The sequence below is a fragment of the Ornithorhynchus anatinus genome, chromosome 17 (assembly GCF_004115215.2).
Source record: "Ornithorhynchus anatinus isolate Pmale09 chromosome 17, mOrnAna1.pri.v4, whole genome shotgun sequence".
Lineage (NCBI taxonomy): Eukaryota > Metazoa > Chordata > Mammalia > Monotremata > Ornithorhynchidae > Ornithorhynchus > Ornithorhynchus anatinus.
In genome coordinates this window covers 28,127,549-28,147,778 of record NC_041744.1, presented here as the reverse complement: position 1 = coordinate 28,147,778, position 20,230 = coordinate 28,127,549, and the positions used below count along the sequence as shown (strand labels likewise).

General features: G+C 38.1%; 1 protein-coding gene and 1 non-coding gene across 6 annotated transcripts in view; one reads left to right on the top strand and one right to left on the bottom strand.

Moving 5' to 3' along the window:
* CADM2 (cell adhesion molecule 2) overlaps window positions 1-20,230 on the bottom strand; it is a 779,394-nt gene that overhangs the window by 296,888 nt on the left and 462,276 nt on the right. The gene's annotated exons all lie outside the window — the stretch shown is intronic.
* Window positions 2,613-2,751, top strand: LOC114818138. The gene has a single exon (XR_003765959.1). It is a non-coding gene; the product is annotated as a small nucleolar RNA SNORA7 (small nucleolar RNA).

Here is a 20,230-nt window from a genome sequence, read left to right as displayed (position 1 = left end):
TCACTGTTATTATTGATGGGAATCACTAGCTTCAAAATGCCTGAAGAAATTTGATATGCCACATTAAAACCAATTTTAGCCTGCTGGCTTGCTTTTTGAATACTCTTTTTTGCAAAATTCCATGGGCAGAAGTCTATGGTTCTCAGTTCACTAGGAAGGTTTAGAATGCCCATCAGTTCTACTAAAGTAGTAGGGCTATTTCTAAGGAAAATTGGACCAGGACAGGGGATAGATCATCAGGGAAGGCTTAACACAGGAAATGGACTTTTAGTTGCATTCAGGAGAGGGAAGGGCTGTGATTTGGCAGAGAAAAAGACGGGGAAGAGACTTAGTTAGAGCTTGTCAAAAGGCAGTATATCACCTCTTTTTGTCAGACTGTAAATGGCATCCAATTGTTGTGCTCTCCCTTGGGCCAATAAGGCTAACAAAAATCCCACTACCTCTCCCAACCTAGCAGTCTAGTGAGTATACTCCGAGTGTAGCTTCCAATAACCATCACTAATTTCCCTTCAATTAGCCCTTCCTAACTGATAGGATGATCAGCTGTTGGATCTATTAGCATCTCAGTTTCAGGGCAGGTACTTCTTGGGCGACAGCAGGGGTGTCACTACCCAGTTGAACAATCTCAGAGTCAAGGGTCTAGGGGGCAAGGGAAGAGGAGAAGAGGATGGGTGAGAAGGTGAGCTTCTGTCCACTCCTTTCTCCTTGAAGACCTGGGAATTTTTTCACTCCCCAACTTACTATAGCTGACCCAGAGTTTGGGAACTCATTTGAATGGGCTCCACAACAAGCCCAGACTTCCTGAACACTGTTGCAAGCAATAGGTCAGAACTGCAGTGTGGGGTGGGGGAGCATTTAGTTACCAGAGGAGGCTCTGATGGTCAGATGTTATCTTATGTGTGTGTGACTGAAAAGCTTAGTACCTGACTGATACTCTCTGGCTACTTTGGCAGAGGAGTGGTGGCCTAATGGAAAAAGCATGGGTCTGGGAGTCAGAGAACCTGGATTTTATTCCAGCTTTGACAATTTTCCTGCCATGTGACTTGGGGCAAATCACTTCTCTGTCCCTCAGATTCCTCATTTGTAAAATGGGGGCTCAATGCTTGTTCCCCCACTTACTTAGATTGTGAGTTCCATGTGGGACAGGGACAGTGTCTGACCTATTTTTTTTTTCTTATTGGTACTTGATAAGCATTTATTATGTGTCAAGCACCCTACTAAGCACTGGAGTAGATATAAGAAATCAGATTGGACACAATCCCTACCCACAAGGGGTTGACAGTTTAAGTCAGAGGGAGGAAGATTGAATCCCTACTTGAAATATGAGATAACAGGGGCACACAGAATTTAAGTTACTTACCCAAAATCACATGGCAGGCAAGTGATGGAGTAGGGATTAGAACCTAGGTCCCATGACTACGAGACCAGTTCTCTTTCCACCAGGCCACAGTGCTTCCTATGCTGACTAACTTCTATCTACTATTACTGAGAATAGTGCTTGACACATAGTAATCATTTAACAAATCCAATATTGATAACAATAATGTGATTGAGGAAAATGCCTATTGGAAGAGGAAATACAGTCAAAGAGGGAGTAGTAAGCATTTTCTGCCTGGGAACTAAATTTCCCAGAGATCCTCAAAATCCCTGGGAAATGACACCCAATCAGAAATATGGATATAACTTTTAAATTCAGGAACAGAAGGGCTTTAAGTCTTTTCCTCTTCCTGCTTGTTAGGTTGGGTGTCCTATCCTTTGTGGTGACTGTGTACGTGTTCAGGCTCTAGAAAACTAGTACGTCTACAGAACTTGGTCTATGTAACTATTTAAGTTTGTTTATGGGTTCTTGGATGTCTGTGTATTTATTAAGATTTGTACAATTAGAGAAATAGAAGCATTTGGAGCTGGCTTTGCTTTTCTTTTTTTTCTCTCTCTTTGCATTAACCTAAACTTCTGCACCTGGGCTCAGAATGTGGAAACAGCATCTGTTGGTACCATTAATTTTTCTTTGCTTCCTCCATTAATAAACCTGGTTGATGAACATTTTTAAAGAGCTCAGAGTTCCACGCATTGTGTACATATAAAAAAAAGTCATTTGCTGTGCTGCCACATTGACAGTTTGTAATGTCTGGAGCCACTGTCAATTCACCACAACATAAAACACTTCTAACAGAAGTATTTGCTAAATTTTCAAAAGTTTTAAAAGTGAACTGGTAGCATTTAAAAATCAGTATTTGGGGAATGGATGTTGGCATGATTTTGATAGTGTTCTCTTAATAAAAAGTAGTGAATAAACCAAAATAAAACTTTTTTACACAGCTGATGATAAACATGTGGAATTCATTCCCTCAAGAAGTTGTCCTGGAAGAAAATGTGAATATATTCAAGAAGACTTTGGATAAATTCATGGATTAGAGCTCCCAAAATATTACTGGGGGAAAAAGTTAAGCTTGTCAGAAGACTCACATCTATCCAGGTAATGTGGCATAGAAGTAAGAAGGACCTGGGTTCTAATTCCTCTCTGCCACTTGTCTGCTGCTTGTCTACAGAGTTCCTGTACACCTACTACATAGAGTAAATGTTTCATTACAAGTTTTACAAGCATGTCTATGCCCCTCTCAGTGTCACACCTGGAGAGTCTCCAGTACTCTATCAGTTTCGACTTCGAGGAGGGAGAGTCAAGCAGAGGCATATCCATTCCATTCCTAGCTTGGGCAGTGGCTAGAGAGTGGAAGGCAGTCTCTTACAAGTCAAAACTCACTTGTGCTGGGCAGCAGCGGCACGGGAGAGATTCGAGGGCGGAGACTCAAGTTAGTGCATTGAAGGAGGCAATGGAAAACCACTTCTGTATTTTTACTGAGAAAACTCTATGGAAACACTACCAGAACAATTGCAGATTGTTCTGGGAGAGATGTGTTCATGGTGTTGTTATGGGTTGGAGATGACTTGACAGCATAAGACAAGACAAGCAAATTACATTTTCTTAATAATAATAATAGATGGCATTTTTTTAGTGCTTACTATGTGCCAAGCACTGTTCTAAGCACTGGGCTAGATACAAGGTAATCATGTTGTTCCACGTGGAGCTCACAGTCTTAATCCCCATTTTACAGATGAGGTAACTGAAGCACAGAGAAGTTAAGTGACTTGCCCAAAGTCACATAGCTGACAAGTGGTGGAGCGAAAATTAGAACCCATGACCTCTGATTCCCAAGCCTGTGTTCTTTCCATTAAGCCATACTGCTTCCAACCAAATTGCTGAGATGTTCCTGCTACAATTCTCCTATTTATCAATCTATCAATCATTGGCATTTATTGAGTGGTTACTGGGTACAGAGCACTATACTAAGCACTTGGGAGGATACAACAGAGGCAATAGATATGTTACCTGCCCACAAGGTGCTTACAGTCTAGAAGGTCTGACAGACAGACAGTCCAGTCATTCTGCTTCTTTGCCTGTTACTCCCAAGGTAATGCTCTTTGCACCATCTTTTTTTTTAAATATGCTTCGTATTCAAATCTATTGCTCCTGTTGTCCTTGCTCATGCCTTTAATGAAGAGCTCCTTTCCCTAGGCCTATCCACCAAGCTGTAGCTCTCCTCACCTTTAAAGCCATCCTAAAAATCTCCTTTCATTCATTCATTCGTATTTATTGAGTGCTTACTGTGTGCAGTGCACCACTTTCTCCAGAGACCATTCCTAATTAATGGTCCTAACTGGTAAAGTCAACCCAACAGCCTCCCTTACTATTGACATACATCATTTATTTTCTCACATTCATTTAGTGATTCAACTTTCCATAATCCTCTTCATACTATTTGTAGTACTGTTCTTTCCAACACCCACTCTTTATAAATAATTTGTCCCTCTCATTAGATTGTAGAATCCTTCAAGGATAGTCCCTCAAATGCCTGCTCTGTGCCTTGGAGGCACTCAATAAATGCCACTGATTTGACTGTATGATAAGCTATAGTTCAACTAGTTGCAGTTTTGGTATACGTTATAGATTATTTACTGCTACACAATTCTCTAAAAATAAAGCCTGGAAAAGAAAAAAAAATCTATGCCATCTAAGTACATTTTTCATACTCCTATCTTCTAACTTCATTTTCAAAAAATACTTGTAACCTTTCTCTTCCTCTTTTATTGGTTTATGATAGCGTTTATAAGTAAAGTACATCAAGGAATTTTCCCATATGCTAGGTTAGTTCCTTTATGATGTCAGAGACAATTGTTTTGGCTTTAGGCAAAGAATGTGCCTTTCCCACCAAATGATGGCTGCAGAAACCAACCGAGCAAAAAACATGAACTAATTGTGAAGTCTTAGATTTCTTTATCAATATTGAAAATACTTTCTTTAGCCTGAGTACTAAAAATGTCATGATAAAATATTGGCAAATGATGTCTATTTGAGGAAAACCCCCAATAAACAATCATTTAATACAAGCTTTTAAATGAATGAAATAGATGTTGACATCTCACCTCACATTTTATTAGATGAAAGTAATTTTGCTTTTAAAACAATAAAAGGAAAATTGAATTTAACTACTGAGGAAAATTGAGTACAGTCAATTATGGGAACCACATTTATTTCTCTGTGTGGAAAAAAAAAATTGTATGTTTCAGTAATGAGAATAATCAGAGGTGTTGCTATAAGTCAAAAGTATATAAACCACATGTCAGATGCATTTATACTCAAACAGATTAGTTCTAAATGACCTAGTTCATTAAAGAAGCCAATAATTTAATTTATAGCCACTTATTTTTACATGCCTGATGTGAGAGTTCTTTTCAGTTCAAATAAAATATTCCCTCTCATCACAGTAACTTCATCAGAAAAAACATCAAGCTTTTAGGCTTCACATTAGTTTGGAAACCAGAAAACTATTGCCATTCTTGAAACTTTTGGTCACAACCTAATGTTATGTAATGTGCTACCTCATTAACCAAAAATATTTATTAAATATTTTGGGTGACTTGTTCCTCAACAAAGCACAGTTACTCTAAAAATTACACAGTACACATATTTTTCAACATTTAAAACATTTATACTTCACTCTGTATATGGAGTGAAGTAGCATAATTAATAATATCTGCAAATTATCTTTCAAAAGGAAACAGCATTAAAGTGATGCCTTAAGTGAGAAAGAGATAACCCATAAATCAATATTATTTTCTATTTGACAAAAAAATTATATTGAGGCCATTATTTATGATCAATAGCCAAATCCACAGAATCCCTGTCACTTTCTCAGGTGGAATATTTTTATTTAATTTTAAAGTTAAATTATATATTATGTTCTGAAAATTTGACCAAAATTAAAAAAAATCTCAAAGAAAATTCTGGCTTTTACCTGTTTGTTTACTCTGCAACAAACTTTTAAATATTCTGTAGATATTCTGAACTTGATACTAGAGAACCATATAACCTTTTACTACTAAGTACCTCTTTGTGTGAGTTTGGACAAGTCACTTAACTTCACTGTGCCTCAGTTTCCTCATCTGTAAAATGGGGCTTCAAAATATGTCTCCTTCTTAGACAGTGAGTCCAGTGAGAAGTAATTCAGTCCAACCTGATTATCTTGAATCTACCCCAGCAATTAGTTGAGCCTTACACACAGAAAGTCCTTCACAAACACCACCATTATTGTTATTTCTTCACATTGCTAATAAAGCAAATTAAATCATCCCTATCTCTTGTAATAGGGAATGCTGTGGCTACAAGCAAAAAGTATCAGCACTCACTAAAAAGGCTGAATCTAGAAGATCCATGTCTCATAATCTTTAAGAGTTTATAGAAATAAAAATGATTCAATCACTAAGCATCTTGTCTTTGCTATTAATTGTATTGTATTATTAATGAAATTCACTTATGTAAATCAAAGGCATAGTTTGGAAAAATGCACACAATAAATATGATTCAATGAATGAGTACTCCTAAAAGTGTGGTCAGATTTGCACCATTTGAAATATGAGATCAGATTGACTATGACAGAACAACATGATTGATAATTTGAATGTTTAAAGATAGTTTGTAATAATATTAAGTGCTATTTTTTTACATTTTTTATAGGAAGCGCTTACTATATGCCTAGCACTGTGCTAAACCCTAGGGGAAATACACATAATCCAATTAGAGGCAATCCTTGTCCCAAACTGTCTCACAATCTAAGCTTTTCCTTTTTGTGTTTTGCCCACGATGACTACTTGACACATGGTGCTGGCTGATTATACCTATTATGTCCCTAAACAATGTTCACGTAGAAATTATTCTTGCCTAATCTCTAGGGATCATAGGAGAGCTTCTCACCCCTCCAAAGACAGGTTAAAATGACTGGAGGAAATGAGAATAAAAACATAAATTATAATCTGGGCTAAATTGAGAATAATCTTTATGTCATCTCATGGATAAAATATGCCAAGCATTTTTGTTAAAGTAATGCCTCAAAATTATTGAAGAAATGACAAAATATAATCCAGATTTCGTGTTAAAAATTCTAAACATGTGCCTATTACCACATGCTTGGAAGTACACAGTGATGAATAATATGATTGCGTCACTCTATCCTAATAATTTACCTTCCCACTTTCAAGAGTAGAACAACTGAAACTCCACAACCTTAGTTTATGTTTAATTTTATCTCACAGAGTTTTGTCCTTCAGGTTCCCATTGTCAAATGTTAAAGGATTAATAAAACTTTGATTTACTCAAACCTATCAGAATCAAGTATATTGGGTATCTTCAAAGAAATAAAATCAATGGTTATTGAGCTTCTTCTAACATTGGTACAAGGAAGCCTAACCTGATTCCCTGGGAAACAGCATTAACATCAAGATGTTGGTGAGACATTGGCCAATCCAGGATACCAATAGTGTTCAGTGAGTCAAAGAGGCATCTATTAGCCAATATTGTCACTAACAAAGAGGCAAAGCTATTGCTACTCCATTAAAATACTAATTAAGATTCCAAAAGCATACAATATATAACCACATTCACGGCAATAGCTAAAATTCCAGCACTCAATACCTCTCAAAACCATACTGAATTCTTAAAATCCCATTTAACAACCACATACTTCATTCTGAAATCCATATTGGTTCAGTGGATGAAATGTAAAGTTGTGCTACATGCTATATATATTTTTGGAAGTTAGATTACAGCTCATAACAATCTAAGAACTTAAAATCACAGTTTTTCAGAGAAGCAAGAGTAGAAAAAATGTGTCATACATGCTGGTCAGCTGTCTCTAGAGATATGTGATCTTATTCAGTGCCAAAGTCTATCGCTCCATGATGTTATTTTTAAACCTTGAAGATGGAGAAAAGTGATTGATGTTAAATGATCTTTAAAAACCTATTTTTCTCCCTCTTACTTTGCCCATTACAAGCCACAGGGATCAACCTGTCCCCTGCTGATAGACTCCATAGTTTGAAAACACTAATCAAACAAGATAGTGGAATGATCAAAGTACAGTGGTCTGAGTCCTGCATTCAGTATATGGTATATCTAAGAACTGGAGGAGGACAAGAGATATCAAATAAAGACTAAAAAAATCCTTTAAAAAATGTCTTTTGTCCCTTAAAATTCATCCATTTTGAGTTATAAAAAGAGGAGAACTAAAAGCCTAATAAATTCCTTTGATCTGGACAGGAGACTTTCTTGAAGAGAAAGTCAAAAAGGATGTGCTTTAGTCTGAGTATTGTTGTTCTCTATGAATTAAAGCAAAGCACTGAAAGGGAACAGAAGGATTAAAACCCCCTCCATTTGCTTGGCCAAGAAGAGGCAAGATTTCAACCCTACCTCTTTATGGAAATGAACTGAGCATTATCAGGGCAGCAGTTTTGGCCTCTAAAGTATCACAATCTAAGTCTTCTTTCTCACTCATATGGGAATTTCTCCTAGAATATACAAACCTATAAAATACTACCTCAGAAAAGTCCACCAGCTAGTTTTATTTCTCCTTTCTACTATGCAGACTACATGAAAACATGAAACTCTGCCCACTTTCTTAGTTTTAAATTTGTCTATTTCCCTGGTACTAGAAACCACTATTTTTTTTTAAACCCATCCAATTCATCCAGAGGATATGGGTTCTAATCCCAGCTCTGCCACTTGTCTGCTCTGTGGCCTTGGGCAAGTCACTTCACTTCTCCGTGCCTCAGTTACCCATCAGTAAGATTGGAATTGAGACTTTGAGCCCCACATGAGACAGGGACTGTGTCCAATCTGATTTGCTTGTAACCACTCCAGTGCTTAGTTCAGTGCCTGGCACACAGTAAGGAATTAGCAATACCATAATTATTATTGATTATTATTTGCAAAGAAAATGACACAGAACCCATTATGAAAGACATTCCATTCATAAATTCATTCATTCAATCATATTTATTGAGAGCTTACTGCATGCAGAGCACTAGGTGCTTGGGAGAGTACAATATAACAATAGACACATTCCCTGACCAAAATGAGCTTACAGTCTAGAGGTAAACTTACCCTCTACTTTTCCAATCCCCAGAAGTCAAACTAATGTGAAACTATGGCTTCTCTGTCAGTGCTCCTTGTCAATTATCTTGAATCTGATCTTTATCATTACAACTGAAGAAAATGGTTGGAAATTGAATGCGTATAACCTAGTTGAGTGAAGGTGACCTGGGGCACTCACTATCTCAAGGTCAAAACATTACCTTGTGACTGACCGAGCAAGGAAAGCAGAACTAAAAAGTGCTTGCAGGGCACTACCCCTGTGACTGAAGGCCCTGGACAATACAGGTCAGGAACATGGAAAAAAGTGTCCCTCCCCCTGCCCAAATCAACCAAAAAGATATGGAGGAGTGTGGGTTAGGGGGACAAGGGAAGGGGGTGGAGGTTGGACAAGAGGAATCCAGAAGCCTGAATGGCCTAGAAGGACAGGTAACAAATACCTCCTACCTCTGACATTCTCAGCAGTGGAGTGAGACCCGGAGCTGCGTGTCAACCCTGCCCAAAGCAAGGGATGCCCATTCTGTCTCTGGAACCAGTGCACTAAGTGAAGGACTGTGGGACAAGTGCACTGCATGTTTGTGGGGCTGGGAGCTAGGCATTTTGACATGTGGAGGTAACCACATAAATATAGTCCTCCCAAGAGAGAAGGGTTCATGGGGAAGTACCTAGGCGTTTTGCCACATGTGAATAACTAAATAAGTATATTCCTCCAGAGAGGGAAGCCTTCAGTTTGAGTGGAGGCAGGGTGTCATAGGGCACAGGGTCCCAAATTAAAATAAGTGTATTCCTCCCCAGAGGAATGCTTTCAATTCATGGGATTTGAAACATTCATGGGCAAGGAGCTTGACCATGCTTGAGTAACTTAATAAATGTATTTCTCCCAAGAGGAAAGTGTTCATGGGGCAGGGGCTAGGTGCTTCACCATGTGTGAATAACTTAATAAGTGTATTCTTCCTGAGAGGGGAGCTCTCAGTTTGAGTGGACACAGTCATCATTAGGCATAGGGTGCCAAACTAAAATGACTGATTCCTCCTGTGAGGGAGTTCAATTCACCATGTGCGAATAGGTAAAAATAAATGCAGTGTTCCTGAGAAGGAAGTTTGATTCCCCACATGGAGAAAGTTTTGCTGGCTCAGCCTTCTTGACTCTGATCTCTCACTCTCACCGCACCAATATTTGAACTTGTCCCTGCGCAATGGGTGACCCCATTTCATTCTATAATTAACTTTCTTGCCTATTGATTTGATAAGTTACTGAAATGAAGCGGAAGAGCTTCATCCTTTTTGAAAGTCTAAATAATAATAATTATGGCATTAAGTGCTTACTATGTGCCAGGCACTGTCCTAGATACTGGGGTGGATACAAGCAAATTAGGTTAGACACAGTCCCTGTCCCACATGAGGCTCACAGTCTCAATGCTCATTTTCCATAAGAGGTAACTGAGGCAAAGACAAGTTAAGTGACTTGCCCAAGGTCACAGAGCAAATAAGTGACAGGTCACAGAGCAAATAAGTGGCAGACCAGGATTAGACCTTCTGACTCCTCAGGCCCATGGTCTATCCACTATACCATCCTGCTTCTTTACTTAGCCTATTACAGGCTAAAATTAGAGAGGGCTGAGATACAATTTATATAGATTAATCCCACCAGAGTTAGAATAAGGGCAGATAAAACCAAGTTGATAGCATGGCTGATTACAAAAGAGTTACTCCTCAGAGGGAATGCTGAATATATGACTTCATTTTACCCTCAACATTTGGTAGTGGTTCAGTTTCTTTCTTCTAAAAAATTGAATTTGCTACTCTGAGAAAATAACCTTCTATTTAAGGCACTTGAAATTGAAAAAAAGAATCAAACTGCATTCATTAATTCAGTCAAGCCCAAGTTAATATCCCATGGCACAACTTATTTCTTTGTAGGGGGCACTAAATGCATCATTTCCCTAATAAACAAACCACCAGAGAGGGTGCAGAAGTTGGTGTTTCCTCCAACTACTCTTGAAAAAGCTACTTTCATTGCCAGCTGAACTTTGAGGCTTAGATTTTGGGTCAGAATTAGATCAGGAAATAAATCTCTCTTTAAAGACACATATCTTTGAAGTGGCTCCTTTCAAATATCTAGAGACAATCCAAACACTCCCTCAATTGTTCTGCAGTTGCGGCTTCCTATGCTTTCAGGAAGGCCTGGAGAGATGACATTTTGGTGTACTTTGACCTTAGAAGAAAAGTTCCTGAACATAATACTTTGTACTTTCATGGACAACACACTAATCAACTGCCAAAAGATGGCACAAATGCAAGTCTCTGAACTAAAATAATCACTTTCACTGATTCTGAGAACTGGGAGGGGTATATATTTACAATAGTATTTGAACATAAAATCCAATAGCATCAAGTCAAGAAGGTACTCAGAGGTAACAGAGGAGAACCTAAGTACAGCATTTCATCATTAATTGTGACACTGAACAACAGGAAGAAAGGTTGCCTCAAACCAAAACACTGAAGTGGCAAATTGTCATCTCACCCTTTCATTGTCTGCACTGGCATGGCGCACACCTAACAGCAGGTTGAAAAGTTCCAAGACTCATGCCTTTACAGAATAAAGAAGAGCCAGCAACAGGATGATTCTCCAAGTAATTCTGGTGAACAAAATCAACCACTAACCCCTGGGGTTGGGCAGACCAAGCAACTTGGATATTAAGATGGGTCCAAATAAATTTGATAGATTGGACAGTTGATCAGAGCCACCTGTGCCTGCTGACAACTGTGTCCTCACCTTTCATCTCCATTCTGGGTTTGCCAGCACTGTGAACACTGCCTGAAAACAATGTAGGGTGGTGACTGGATGTGGGGACATGGCTAGGAATGATGAACACATGCTGATATTGGGATCTCTTGGGGGAGGCTAGTGGTATGTGACTTCCTAAATTATTCGTCTGGTCTCAGGCTCAATTTCACTAAATCTAAATTGGTATTACATGAGGTATGCTTCAGGCTAATCAGTTGTTTGCCTTCAAAAATGCCTAAGTCCAGAAACTGAGTCTAGGCTTGAAAAATATTGATAATTGGTTATCGGAATAGAAAGATGGACTGGATGTTACAAACCTAACTAATCTTGTCACAGACACACTTAGCATCTTCTAAATTTGAATCGCACACATTTGCCTTAAATGCACCTATTTTCTGAGTTACTTCTATTACTGCAGATTTTCTTTGGAAGTATATCATTTTATTAAATATCTCAGTTACCATTAATGCATTAGAGTCTTTGAAAACTGTTTCTCCTTCCAATCTGAAGTGTTTTCTCCTGCTGAATGCAAATAGAATATAAAATATGCAAGTACAAAATCAAAACTCACCACATTGATGGCATTCCTATTACTAAACACAGCACAACAATAGAGTGGAGAGGAATAATGTTTTAGAAAGGGTATGATGAGCTTAAAACTTGCTAAGGATGTAAATGTAGGACTGTTATTTATCATAAAGCATTATCAGAGAACTTTTAAAAATATTCATATTAAAAACTCTTAAAAAATGGCAAATGAACAGATGATGATTACATTCAAATGCTTAAAAGTAGAAAAGTAGAAATAGTCTTTGAATTTGAATAGCATTTGAACCATAAATTCAGCAAATCTGCAACAAATAATAGGTGACTCTTGAAATTTATCCTTAAACAAATATACGATAAAAGCTATGATACAGATAAAATTGAACAAATACAGGATTTATTTCTCTCAAATCTGTGGTCTAGACTTTGGTATATATCCAGCTTTTACTGCCACTAACTGACCCAATTCAAAAATATTATTTATATTACCAGGTTGAACATAACTTATTTGTAATTTAAGTCCTAATTGATGAACTGTTTAAATTGTGTAGCTTTACCAAAAGCCAGCTTCATCAATGATGCTCAAATATGTGTTCTCCACACTTTTAATTATGACATTTTTCAGGCATTTCTTGAGCTCTTATTGTTTCATGCACAGAGGTTAATCAGGTCGGATACAGTCCTTGTTCCCCATGGGGTTTACAGTCTTCGTAGAAGACAGAAGACATATTTAATTCCCATTTTACAGATGAGGAAACTGAGGTCCAGATAAATTAAGTGACTTGTCCAAGGTTATGCAGAAATCAGTTGGCTGAACAGGATTAAAACCCAGGTCCTCTAATTCCCACGTCAGAGTTCTTTCTTGCCCAAGGCTAAACAGCCGTGCAATAGTGGAGCTGCGATTCAAGTCCAAGTTTCCTAACTTTTTTGAATTGCATTTTTCATAAGCACTCAATAAATACCCCCGATTAATTTCAGTGCCATGCTTTTTCCACTAGGCAACTTGAATTCCACTGGACAGTCACTGTTTTTTAAGTACTTACTATATGCCAATCACTGTGCTAAGTGCTGGGTTAGACACAAAAGTGTCAGGTCGAACACAGTCCCTATCTCACATGTGGCTCTCAATCTAAGTAGGAGAGAGAAAAAGTATTCAATCCCCATTTTACATTTTGGGAAACTGAAGCCGAGAGAAGTTAAGTGACTGGCCATAGGTCAGACAGTAGGCAACTGGCAGAGCTGGAATTAGAAGCCAGATCCTTCATTCCTTGGTCTGTGTTGTCTCCATTAGGCCATGCTGTTTATGTATATTTACAGAGAAGCAGCGTGGCTCAGTGGAAATAGCCCGGCCTTGGGAGTCAGAGGTCAGGGGTTTGTATCCCCGCTCTGCCACTTGTCAGCTGTGTGACTATGGGCAAGTCACTTCACTTCTCTGGGCCTCAGTTACCTCATCTGTAAAATGGGGATTAAGATGTGAGCCCCATGTGGGACAACCTGATCACCTTGTATGCCCCCAGCACTTAGAACAGTGTTTTGCACATAGTAAGCACTTAACAAATACAACCATTATTATGTATAATATAATATGTATATTTTTACACATAAAAACACAAACCTTGTGTCAAACAGTCTTGGGTGAACATTCTTTAAACCTATATCAAAGTTCTTGTAAACAAAAAGTGAAATGTTCCGGTAGAAATGGGTGTACAAACACACATGCACATATACCCATACACAAGCGCGCACAAACACACACACACACACACAATATATATAACTTGAGGATGCATTTATCAAATATCAATTGTTCAAATTCTGTAGCTCACTCATCCTGGTGTCATCCCTGACTCCTTTCTCATTCAACCCACATATTCAATCCGTCATCAAATCCATTTGGTTCCACATTCACAACATCGCTAAAATCCACCCTTTCCTCTCCATCCAAACTGCTACCACATTAATACAATCATTCATCCTATCCCGCCTATATTACTGCATCAGCCTCCTTGCTGACCTCCCAACCTCCTATCTCTTCCCACTCCAAGCCATATTGCACTCCGCTGCCTGGCTCACCTTTCTACAAAAATATTCAGGACATGTCACCACCCCCCTCATAAATCTCCAGTGATTGCCCATCCACCTCCCTATCTAACAAAAACTCCTCACTATTGGCTTTAAAGCACTCCTTCATCTTGTCCCCTCCTACCTCACCCCACCTCTCTCCTCCTACAACCCAGCCCGCACACTTCGTTCCTTTGGTTCTAACCTTCTCACTATGCCTTGATCTCGCCTATCTTGCTGCCCACCCCAGCCTACATCCTGCCTCAGGCCTGGAACGCCCTCCTTCCTTAAATCCAATGTACAATTACTCTCCTCCCTTCAAAGACTTATTTAAGGCACAACTCCTCCAAGAGGCCTTCCCAGACTAAGCCCCACTTTTCCTCATCTCCCACTCCCTTCTGGTTTGCCCTGATTTCCTCCCTTTGCTCTTCCACACCCTTCCAGCCCCACAGCACTTAGGTATTTATCTGTAATTTTATTTATTTGTATTGATGTCTGTCTTTCCCCATCTAGACTGTGAGCTTGTAGCAGGCAGGCAATGTTACTGTTTATTGTTGTATTGTGCTTTCTCAAGCACTTAGTATAGTGCTCTGAACACGTTAAGTGCTTAATAAATACTACTGAATGAATGAATCAATCGACTCATCCCAATCTTCTGATAGGCCTTCTGGAACTTGATTTAGTCTCATTCCAATATGACCAGGGCAGATCTTCCTTTTTATAACTGTTACACAGTATGCCCTATATACTTCAGTTCAAAAGGTGAAGGAATTTCTTTACATAGCTCCCATAATATATTTTAATCAGCTTCAGAAGAAAAGAGAGCAAGGTATCCCAAAAAAATTCAAGATGAGAACTCCAGTTGAACAAAAACTTTTTAAGCATCTTGTTCAACTCTTACTTTGTTTTCAGAGTCAGTAGCCAATGAAGCCCCCCTCAGGGTCGCACCTGGAGAGTTTCCAGTATGCTAGCAGTCTCAGCTACAGGAAGGTGAGTCAAGAAGAGACATAACCATTCCGTTCCTAGCTTGGGCAGTGGCTAGTGAATGGAAGGCAATCTGCTATAAGTCAAAACTCATCTGTGCTGGGCAGCAGCAGCATATGGGAAAATTGAAGTACTCAAATTTACTAAACGGAAGGAGGCAATGGTAAACTACTTCATATTTTTACCAAGAAAACCTTTTGGATATACTACCAGAAAGACTGCAGATGGAGGTGGGGCATTCTGGGAAAGATGTGTTCATGGTGTCTCCAAAAGTCGGACATGACTTGACAGCATAAGACAACACAAGACAATGAACCTGACTCTCTGTGCAAAGAACTGCCTAAAATCAATCAGAAACTTCTAGGCAGATACAAGAATATTTGCTTTGGTCCTGATGAATGAGAGCAATGGAGATGTAATAACAAGCACAGAATGCTAGGGAAAGGACTAAAAGTGTATTATTTAGGGCAAGAAGAAATACTGGATGTGTGATTGATTTCCCTTGTCTCTGTTTTTGCCACTCTTCTTAAATGCTATCCTTTCCCCTGCCAAATTCACTGCTCCTTCAGAAAAGCTGACTTCCGGTAGAATGATGGATAAGCCATATTATTATATATTCCAGTAAGATTATGTGTGAGTAAAAGTTACTCAAGAACATAAAGTAGGTCTATACTGTTTTAAAACACTACAACTACTAAAATAATTAAGGTTATTGATGACCTCCAGTTGAAGAATATTGAAAAAAAATCCTTTATGTATTAAATGATTCATGAGCAAGTGGGAATATCTTAAGTACTTTATCATAGCTCGTAATCTGCAGAATAAAGGTTCAAAACTTGTCATTATGAAGCAGTGGACTAGTGGAAAGAGGACAGGCTTGGGAGTCAGAGGACCTGGGTTCTAATCTTGACTCTGCCACTTGCCAATTGTGTCACCTTGGACAAGTCACTTCATGTTCCTTTGCCTCAGTTTCCTCATCTATAAAATAGGAATTCAATTCCTGTTCTTTCCTCCCATCCCCACTTACGCTGTGAGCTTCATGTAGGACACGGCCTGCATATGACCTGATTATCCCGAATCCACCTCAAAACTTAGTACCTTGCTTGGCACATACTAAGGGCTTAACAAATAGCACAATTATGACTATTGCAGTGTGAAGGGAAACCTGTAGTATGGGGAAGTTTCAAGTATAAACCTAAGAAAACTCATTCTCTCATAAACATCAGTAATAAATATGCTAGAAGTGACAAGTTCAATAATATAGACATTTACGTAAATTCATAGTTTTGTATTATTATGCTGCAAATTCTTCTGCATTTAGCATCATGGTTTAGTTGTAGTAAAACTCATAACCTTAAAGGGAGTGAATTTTTAAAAGGATAATTATGTTATGCATATTTCAACTTTCCATTTACTTATTGCACACATAAATAAGTATACTAAAATTGCAGAGAATTTTTAAATTTTAAAAGATGGCATGCTTCACAAGAGAAAAGAGTATCTAAATATTCTTTATTTGTATAATTTTCATGATTGAGGATCTTCCCCTTATACTAAACACCAACATGTAAGAATAATTTAAAATCATTTTTCCTTACACAGTGCAATTAGAAGTGCTTCTAAAAGAAATGGCAACATTCCCCATTCCTTCAAGTCAACTGAGGAAAGTTCTTAAAAGACACAGGATTTCTGAAAAAGGAGCACAAGCTAAGATCAATCTAATTGATGGAATGAGTATACTATTTGAAGAAAGTCAATTGTACTTTTTTAAAGCAATATTGAACATGCACCTAAAAATCGCTTTAATGATCACAAAACATTTCTGGAATTTCCATTTCCGAGTCACAAGGGTAAAGTTTCTAAACCTTCATTCAGAGTTATAACAAAGGAATAGAGTATCCTTATATCTGCACCTCTAATTTGGTCATTTAAAACAGCACACTTTAAATCCTAGATGTGTAGCTAGGAAACTGCAGAGAATGGTGTAATGAATTATGGAGATATGTAATACTTAACACTTAGAACCCTCAGATCCATGCATACAAATTCACTAAATAAATTAAATAAATGAAATCTAAAGAGACAGCTATATGAAGTGGAGCCTGATTATTTTCATTGCTCATCTGATACAGCTTCAGTTTGCCGTTTCATGAGGTACTAGAGAGTTTGTTGATCAAGGAAAGCATTTTTGAAAGAAATACATTTTCAGAAAGATGGAATATTAGGTTCAACTTTTGGTCAACCAATTATAGGCATATAGTCTCAAATACTAGGGGAAACATACAACAAAATTGACGCAATTGAATTTCAGAGTACAGAAGGGGACAAAACAAAGAAGTTTGTTAGCAGAGTTGGATGAAGGGTGATGAGAACACAGAGGGCAGCACAATTAAAAGTGGACTGAGGAGAAACAAGGAGATAGGAGACAAGGAGACTAGGACCCAGGGTCAAGAAAAGGTTACCTTCGACGTTTGAGCAAATGCTAAATAAAAAATATAATCACGAAAAAGTAGGAAACAAGACTAATTTGAGAAGCAAGCTTCCAAACGATGTGATGTAGATAAGAGAATAACTAAGATAAGCAATAAATATAGCTGGGACCAGATATTTTGTACTATGACACACCTCCAAGCAGCAAGTTGAACTGGCAAGATGGCGAAGGAGAGGGGCAAATAGGGAAGAGCATTTCTTTTTTCAAGGTGCATCCCATGTTGTTTAATGGGTTTGTGGGGAATTTTCCTTGTACTGTTGGGCTCTGAGCCCATTAAATGGAGTACATGATTGTACAATGATTATACACGGGTCTATAAACAAACAAGCCCATAGCTCTACAAAGTTCCAAAAGTACCTGCCAATCGGAACATTTACTGGCCTTCAATTTACTGTCCTTCACTACTAGCAATGAAACTTACTGATTCCTGTCTGGGTGCAAAGTATTATACCTTTGGGGATCAAACAAAACAAATGAATGGTGGATCCCTTACCTTCTAATAACTACCATTATTTCACTAATGGGATTTGAGATAATATCCATTTATTAGTCAGGTGGGATACACAATACAAGTGTGCTTTGGGTAAACTGTGTTTGATTTGATTATGGCTGTCATATTGAAGGGTTTGAATAACGGTACACTCAGGAGCCATGTAGACTCTGATTGGTTGAGAATATCTGCCTATCTTTTGACACAGGGAGACATTTCTAAGTTCATATTTGCTGAAGCCTTATTAAAACTCCCCATATTTCCAGGTAATAGTGAGATCATACTGGGACACACATAGACCAAGAAACAGAGAGACTGTTTTTGAAAAAGTCAGGTGTGAAGAGCTACCACCAAGACCGCCATGCCCTCGTGAGCCTCTGAAGTTCAGAGACGAGGGAAGGGGCCTCCAGGAGCAATTGTGTCAAAAAAAGAGTCATAAAGGGAGCTCTGGGTGGGGTCATGTCTATGCCACACCTCCTCAGGGAGACAGAAAGGAGAGGGTGGAGGGTGGGGAGACACATCAAGCCACTGTGGGAAACTGGAAGGGTTAGGAACAACAATCAGTGGAACGCCTCAACCTTTCTTCTTCCCAGGCTCCACCGTCTTGCCGCCAAACTAGACTATAGACACTGTGGGAAAGGACTATGTCCTTTTATTGTTGTACTGTACTCTCCCAAATGCTTAAAACAGTGCTAAGTACACAGTACAACAAATACAACTGAATGAATGTGAGAATGAATAAACCAGCAACTAATATACTTTAAGGATCTACTCAGTAGTTGAGGGTGCAAGATACTGCAGCAGTTCATTTTATCATCTAAATGCCTTTGCCAAATAATAGGATCAGAGTTCATAATGTTTGAATCCTTTAGGGAACCAGTAGGATATTTGAGTTTAGCCTAAGGTCTCCCATTGACTATGTGACCTTGGGCACACAACATACTTGGACTCAAGTTTACACAAATGTAAAATGGGACCAACCAGCATAATATTCATAAGGCCTCTCTTTCCTCAAACCTTTGAAGTATATACCTAAGCACATACTAAGAACAATTCCTTCAAGGTTACAGTTATTACAGAGAGGGCAGGAAGTTGCAGAAAATGAGGTTACAGAAAAGTCAGGAATAAAGCGGGAAAGCACTTCCTGAAAGCACTGAACTATCAACATGCTTCACCAGGTAGAAAAGTAGATTTTTTTTAAACAAATTAAACTAGTTTCTATTTATACACATGATAATAGATGCATGATGCCACTGAAGGGTGCAGATGAGAAATTACTTAATAAAGTTAACTCAGAATAAAAGAACAATACAAACTTTCAAAGTTGGGAAAGACTTTCAACAGCATTTTTTTCTCATTGTTGTGTGGCAGATTTATTTGTAACTGGGGTATAGATAATTCCCCTCCCCCACTATTAAAACCACATAAACTATAATTTTAGTAAATCAGGCAAAGACCTAATCAAGTTTTGATTTGCTAATTACTTCTAAATTTGATTAGATCTGGCAGCTAATCATTTCTGAAAATGTAAAGTCAATCTTTCACTCACATTTGCAAATCAGGATCTCTATGTAAAGAAATAGGGAAATATAGTAGGCAACTTATTTATAATATGGAATTTATTCATTCCTGCATATTTCTGCAATTCTAAAAATAAAATGTTTGATAAGCTATTGTCTACAAACAAACTAATGAATGTAATATTCTATTCTGTTGTTGGACAAACAAGTCACTTGATAGAATTTCTGAAGCAGACCAAAGAAGAGCTAAATCTATACGGTACATTAAACAAATCCAATGTAATCCAAAAACACACCACTTCAGGTTTTTATGGTCAGCAGGAACCTGAATATATTCAGTATATTTGAATTTGACAATCTTTATTACACTTTATCCAACTAAAAGTTGCCCATAAGTATAAAAAAACTAAACGATCTAGGTTATATCAAAAAATTAATTAGTGAATTCAGAAAGAAGAAAAAAATCAAGGTGGTTTGTACTCAAGGAAGGAAAATGATACAGTGACTTTTTTAATAGGATGATGTTTTTATCCAGGGAGTAAAGTACTTGGTAGGCACATAGTAAGCACTTAACAAATACCATCAGCATTACTATTATTATTTTTATTACTATTATGTGCCAAGCACTCAACTAAATACTGGGACAGATACAAGATAATTGGCTCACAGTCTAAGTAGGAGGAAGAACAGGTAATGAATCCTCGTTTTATCAATGAGGGAACTGAGGCACAAAGAAGTTGAGTGGCTTGCCCAAGGTCCCAGAGCAGGTATGTGGTGGAGCTGCAATTAGAACCCTGGTCCTCGAATTCCCAGGCCTGTGCTCTTTTCCACTATCCCAAGGGGTTTTAGGTTATCAGATAATATATTTA